This window comes from Ornithorhynchus anatinus, chromosome 2, assembly GCF_004115215.2.
Source record: "Ornithorhynchus anatinus isolate Pmale09 chromosome 2, mOrnAna1.pri.v4, whole genome shotgun sequence".
Classification (NCBI taxonomy): Eukaryota; Metazoa; Chordata; class Mammalia; order Monotremata; family Ornithorhynchidae; genus Ornithorhynchus; species Ornithorhynchus anatinus.
The window spans coordinates 22824433-22831641 of record NC_041729.1 but is presented as its reverse complement, the minus strand read 5'-3'; the positions used below and the strand labels follow the sequence as shown (position 1 = coordinate 22831641).

The window sequence follows — 7209 nt, the reverse complement described above, 5'->3', positions numbered from 1 at the left end:
AAGTGAAGTGACTTGCCCAAGGTCACACAGCAGACCAGTGGTCCCACCACTTAAAGCATCGCTTTATGACTCGGCCTCCTCTGGTCGGTTCATGAGGCGGCATTGGCTTCGTGACACCTTGGGACTTGTCCAAGTGGGTTCAGGCCCCACCACTAGGATGGGCCCAACCACCTCAGCCCCTCAATGCTTCATGCTCCTTTTTTCCTTGGCTCCTGAAGGTCCTGCCCCAGAAACCGGACCACCTACCTTCACCCCAGTGCCATGAGAAGGAAGCCGGGTGGTCTAATGGAAAGAGCACTGGGAGTCAGAGGATCTAGGTTCTTCTACCAGCTGTGCCATTTACCTGCTGTGACTTTGGGCAAGTCGTTGAACTTCTCTGTTCCTCGGTTTTCTCATCTGTCAAGTAAGGGATTCAATACCTGTACTCCCTCCTACTAAGACTGTGAGCCCCATGTAGGTCAGGGACTATGCCCTACCTGATTAAGTTGTACCTACCCCAGCGCTTAGAAAAGTGCTTGACACACAGCATTTGACCAATACCAAAATTATTATATTTAATAACAAAAGACTTAGAGGGGTTGCCAAAATGAGAGGGGTGTTAAAATCTAGAACCTGTGAATACCAGTCATCTCTTTCTGAGGCTTCTTTCTGGGAATCAATCGATCAATCCATCAATTGTACTTACTGAGTACTTACTATGGGCAGAGCGCTGTACTAAATGCGTGGGAGATTACAGTACACCAGAATTAGCAGACATGTTCTCAGCCCATAATGAGCTTCCAGTCTAGAGGGGGAGACAGGCATTAATATGAATAAGTAATTTAGAATATATCATCAAAAGGGTCCTGGAGTTGGGCAAATTTCATATGTCCAAAGGTCACAGATTGAAGTGTATAGACAATACAGAAGGGAGAACAAACCGTGGAAAAGAGGCTTAATCGGGGAAGGCCTCTTGGAGAAGATGTGACCTTAAAAAAGCTTTGAAGGTCAAGAGAAAGAGGGGTTTAATACACATATGGTTAGCTGTTTAGTTTCCATGTTTCCTGGAGTTCCTGGTGCTGCATCTGTTAATTTTAAGCTCCTTGGACTTTTACTAGGTGTTTCTGAGAGTTTTCATAAAAGGGGATTAGACAGGTATTTGTATTTCGTGAAATGTTGAGATTTGATCCTGTCTAGAAAGAGCAGTGAGTGCAAGTGGCCTGATGCTGGGAGGAGAGAACAACTAAAACTCCTTTATAAAAAGCAAAAGGCATTCATGGAGGGGTGATCACTCTGAGAGCTTAGTTTCTGCTTTCTGTCATTCATTCATTCAATAGTATTTATTGAGTGCTTACTATGTGCAGAGCACTGTACTAAGCTCTTGAAATGTACAATTCGGTAACAGATAGAGAAAATCCCTGCCCATTGACGGGCTTACAGTCTAATTGGGGGAGACAAACAGGAGATATGTCACTTTTTTGTATTTTACTACCTCAGGACTCTGTTCAGTGCACTGAGCCCAATGGGTGCTCAACAAATGCTAGTACTGCTATTTAGGTTCCGAACTTTATACAATGAGTTTTGTCTAGTCAAATGTCCATTATGCAATCAAATATGAGTGAAAAGTGGTTTAGGTGTTTTGATGAGAATAAAATATTTAGATCAGATGCAAACTTGGCAGTGCTGAGCTTGTGGCCGAGAACCGAGAAACTGACCATACCGTAAAGTGAAACTAATTTGAAATATAAAAAGTAAAAAAAAAAAAGGCAACAAGAATGAAAAGAAAATGAATTTATAGCCCCAAAGAGGATGAACAAGCCCGCTTTAATTCCTCTCATCTTTATGAATTAGGCTCTATGGGTCTGCTCTTTCCTTACACCTCCCAAACTAATGTTTCAAATGAAGGCTTTGGGTGCTAGAATGGGAAGCAAGGGGTAAAACTATGCCTTCTCCCCAAGTGCCTGGAATACATGTGCGCTTACTCATAATAATAATAATTATAATCATTTTTAAGTACTTATGTGTCAAGGACTGTTCTAAGACTGAGGTAGAAACCAGTTTATCAGGCGGCAAACCATCCCTGTCCCACTTGGGGCTCACAGTCTAAGTAGTAGAGAGAACAGGTATTGAATCTTCGTTTTCAGATAAGGAAACAGACTTAGAGAAGTTAAGTGACTTGCCCAAATTCACACAGCAGGCAAGGAGGGAGGAGGAAGAAGGGGAGGAGAGAAAAGGAGTGGGGAGGGAGGAGAGGGAACCCGATCTGGGATTGCCCCAGTGGATAGCTGGTTAGGGTCTTCCCAAAATGGAAGGCCCCTTTTTCATTCATTCAATCGTATTTATTGAGCGCTTACTGTGTGCAGAGCACTCTACTAAGTGCTTAAGCGTTTTCCCCAGGGCCTAAGAGAAATCACTCTCTTTGCCTCCCCTCCTCTACTTCCTTTCTCTGTCAGCAAACAGGGGGCAGTTTGTAAACTGAAGAGTCTTCCCTTTCTCGGAGTTGCTGAAAGTAAAATGAAGTAACGTGGGAACTTTTTGTTTCTGGAGGTTCATCTTTTTCTCTGCCTTAGATTTCAATCAATCAGAAGTCCTTATCGGATACCTACTGTGCACAGACCTCTGTTCTAAGCACTTGGTGGAGTACAAAACATTTGGTAGACCAGATCCCCGCCCTCAAGGAGCTCAAAATCTATAGTAGGGGCAGGAGTAGGAGGAAAAGGGAAGCAGCTTGGAGGGGTTGGTGGTGGAAGGCCCAAGTGATTAAGTGGTGTGAAATGGAGAAGATGCAATAAGAGGACTATAAGGTGGGCAAATTATAATTATAACAAGCTTCTCTATGATCAATTAATCCCGGAAAGCCTCCTAGAGGAAATGTGATTTCAGAAGGCCTCTAAAAATGGGTTGGGCAATGGGCTGTTGGACAAAGATGTGAGTAAGAGATTGGGGTCAGGAAAGGTGAGAAAGGGATACAGTGAGTAGGTTAGCTTGAGGGGCACAAAGAATGTGAACTGGGGTGCAGTGGGAGAAGAGAGTGGATAAGTAGTGGGAAGAGAACTGACAGTGATTAGAGCTGATGGACAATAGTTTCTGATGCAGAGATGGATGGACAGCCAATGGAGGTTTTTGAGGATGGGGAAGATATGCACAGAATGGCATTTTAGAAAGATGATATTGGCAGCAGAGTGAAGGATAGACTGACATCGGGTGAAAATGGAGGTAGATCGATCAGAAATGAGGCTTGTGCGGTAGTCAGGATGGCTTATGATAAGCACTTTGATCAGGATCGTAGCTACGTGGATGGATTAGAAAGAGAGGATTCTGGAAGTGTTGTGGTGGAACCAACAAGATCTGGTGACACACCGAATATGGGGGTTGAAAGGGAGGGAGGAGAGATGGAGAAATCAATCAATGGTATTTATCATCATCATCAATGGAATTTATTATTAATAATAATAATGGGTTTTGTTAAGCACTTACTTTGTACCAAGCCCCACTCTAAGCGCTGGGGTAGATCCACGGTAATCGGGTTGTCCCATGTGGGACTCACAGTCTTAATTCACATTTTACAGATGAAGTAACTGAGGCACGGAGAAGTGACTTGCCCAAAGTCACACAGCTGACAAGTGGCGGAGCAGGGATCAGAACCCACGACCTCCGACTCCCAAGACCGGGCTCTTTCCACTGAGCCCCGCTGTTTCCCATATTGAATCTTTACTGTTCACTCTAAGCATCTGGAAGAGTACAACGCAACAGAGTTGATAGACATGTTCCCTGTCCACAACGAGCTCACACGTTAGGAGAAATGGTGGCGTTATAGACTATGATGGGAAAGTTAGGTGGAAGACAGGATTTGGGAGGGAAGATGGGGTGTTCAGTCTTGGAAATAACGAGCTTGAAGCACTGGCGGAAGATCCATGTGGAGATATCCTGGAGGCAGGAGGAAATGGGGAGTTTGGAGAGGAAAGAGCTCAGGACTAGTCAGGTAGATTTGGGCAACATTTGCTTAGAAGTGGTGGTTCAACCCATGCCTATCAGGTAGGGGTTTTATAAGCGAGGATGCCAGATACTCTTTGATGGGGAAAAGAAGTATTGCTCAGGGGAAATAATAATAATAATAATGATGTTGGTATTTGTTAAGTGCTTACTATGTGCAGAGCACAGTTCTAAGCGCTGGGGTAGATACAGGGTAATCAGGTTGTCCCACGCGAGGCTCACAGTCTTCATCCCCATTTTACAGATGAGGTGAGTGAGGCCCAGAGAAGTGAAGTGACTTGCCTACAGTCACACAGCTGACAAGTGGCCGAGCCGGAATTCGAACCCATGACCTCCGACATCCCAAGCGCGGGCTCTTTCCGCTGACCCACGCTGCCATGGGAGAATGGGAGCAGTACAGGCCGATGGGAGAAAAGGGCTCCAGACTCCTCTCAGCTGCAGAAGGGAAATACTTCGAGTACCTAGCAGAGAGCTCCGGTGAGAGGCTATAGGGGGCATTCCCGAACTAACCGAAGGGTGATCACAGTTTTCCATTTGGAATTAGCTTTGCTGGCTTCTGGATGTTTTGCTGGGGGCGGGGAGGAGGCTGGTAAAGTGTTGTTTTGATAGCTCAAATGTCTCATTACCCTTGCAGTGATAACAAACAAGCGAAAGTCCCCAGCAACACTCCGAATTTGACCGGCAGTATGCCCAAGGACTAATACTGGGAGGGGTTTCTTTTATTATTATTATTATTGATTTCAAACATCTCAATCTCTCCCAGGTGCTCAGTTATATGTTTTTGATCTCTCCCATCTGTTTCTGCGTTCTGCTCATTGATTGGCCACGGCTAAATACTGTTCCCCATGCAACCGAAGAGCCCACAGCAGCAGTTGCTAATCCCAGTAAGAGAGGCAGGGGAGTCTTCCGCACATATAAAATAAAACAAGAGAAACCCACTCTAGATAGGAGTCACTCAAAATTAAAAATATAGCCTGCAAATCGGGACAAAGTAACGTGACAAAAGGTACAGAGACTTGTTTGTTCTCTCAAATGAAGAATTTCCTGTTCATTCGTCTGCTGAAGCCAGAGGTAAATTATGGCTTTCTTCCAATGGCAAATCCATGTTGAACTTTTTTTTATTAATAGTGTCACGAATTATAATATAATAAAAACACATTAATCCTCGTGTTTTTCTTTCTGGGCATTCGACACATTTTATCTTTTTCCGAAGTAAGGTGAAATTAAAGCGGTCTGTCCAGCATCATACAGGAAGTCATTAGTGGAGCCACGAAGCCGGGTAATAGTGGAAGGGAATTTTTTTTTCTCCGGGAACGGGGATCCTGTTAGACCATATGATCTGGGATCTCTTCTCCTCTGGAGGTGTTGGGTAATGGGCCTGGGAAATCTGAGAATTGATAATCTCACCAAGATGCCCCACCCTTCCTGTGTCACCCAAGAGAGACATTGCCCTTTACAGTCAGAGGTGGTGAAACAAAAACCTTGTTCTGTGATTCAGAATCTCCCTGACTGAAGGGGAAGAGGCCTAAAATGTTTTCTCCCGCCACTTCCTGGCCTGAATTAATTAGACTGCTTCTTGCAGCTGCCTTCAGAACAAAAGTTTCTCAACTGAGTTAGACTATTCTGGTTGCCTGCATACCCAGAGGCCCTGAACAGGTAGTTTGCCCCAGATGGAGCCTGTTAATTGTTTGAGCTGGTTTGGTGTTTTTTTTTTTGAGGTTCCTTTCAACTTATTACCAGTTTATTACTAGTTATTACTGACTTGGGTTAAATTCTATATGGATGTTTTCTCCCTTAAATTATAAACTCGAGGTCAGGAATCAAGTTTCTTAACTTTCATTGTATTTTTCTTGGAGCCTAGTGCCTGGCACAGAATAGTATACTTCATAATTGCTCTCCTAATGTGACCACTCTAAATGATTTGTTTCTGACCACTAGTCTGATCTATCAGTTAGTGGTGAATCATAATCCAAAAGCTTTGTAATGCTGATTTTATTTTAATTAAAAGAAACGTAAAAGCATTCGGAACTCATTTTAATATAACGATAACAAAAAAACCCCCCCCCAAAACCCAACATATAAATAGGAGAGGTTGGCAGGAAAAGCACCTTCCAGTTCAGTATAAGGGTATTTGAGGTGTAGAACTTGTCTACAGACTAGTTCCTGAGAGTCACTCCATGGGTAAATATGAACCCTTCTGAAATATTTGTTATTTAAATGACAAACGGGGCAGACAGGGTACGTATGGAACTTGATCTTTTTTTTTCCACATTTGTTGGCAGATTATCAGTGAACCAAGAAAATCTGCTGTTGCCGCCTTTCCAAAATTACGCTGTATTTAACTTTTCTGCCCAAACACTTGGACAGTCACTGACACTTTTACCCCAACCCTAATGTGATTTCCTGCATTTTTCCAAGTGTCCTTGTTGAAAGTCCTTAAGATGTATTTTGAGAGCGACAAGGAGACAAAAAAAAAAATGAAAACAGTATCGGGTGCTACAAATATTTAACATGACAGCCCAAGGAGGGACAGGCTTGGTGTGTACACAGAGACTATAGGTCACACTCAGACACACACCCATTCACAAACATAGGTGAATTTCACTGTCAGTGGCCCCTTTTTTGAGGACAAAGGACACCGCTAGATCTGGAGTGTAGGCAGTGTAACTATGCACATATGAAAGTATTTTGAAAAGTGAATATGCAGATGAGATTACTTTGTTGGACCACAAGTTCATACAGGTAGGATTGTCTTGTTTTATGCCATCAAGTAGGATTATCCAGGGTGCAGGTATTTATGGGGGTAAAAGAGTTGTGTGTGGAGAAATACGCAACGAGCTACAGCTAGACACACGCATGCACTTGGGAATGACCACTGATATAATAATAATGATTGTATTTGTTAAGCGCTTACTATGTGCCGAGCACTGTTTTAAGTGCTGGGAGAGATACAAGGTTGTCAGGTTGTCCCAGGTGGAACTCACCGTCTTAATCCCCATTTTACAGATGAGATAACTGAGGCACAGAGAAGTTAAGTGACTTGCCCCAAGTCACCCAGCTGCCAAGTGGCAGAGTCGAGATTGGAACCCACGACCTCTGACTCCCAAACCCGGGCTCTTTCCGCTAAGCTTCATTCAGTCATATTTACTGAGTGCTTATTGTGTGTGCAGAACACTGACCTAAACGCTGGGGGGGAGTGGAATACAACAATAAGCAGACACATTCTTTGCCCCCCAG

General features: G+C 43.7%; 1 long non-coding RNA gene across 1 annotated transcript; it reads left to right on the top strand.

Annotated features, from left to right (window-relative positions):
- Positions 1-4279: 4279 nt before the first annotated feature.
- LOC114809141 lies at positions 4280-5155 on the top strand. Its single transcript, XR_003756898.1, has 2 exons — positions 4280-4449; positions 4736-5155. It is a non-coding gene; the product is annotated as an uncharacterized LOC114809141 (long non-coding RNA).
- Positions 5156-7209: the final 2054 nt, after the last annotated feature.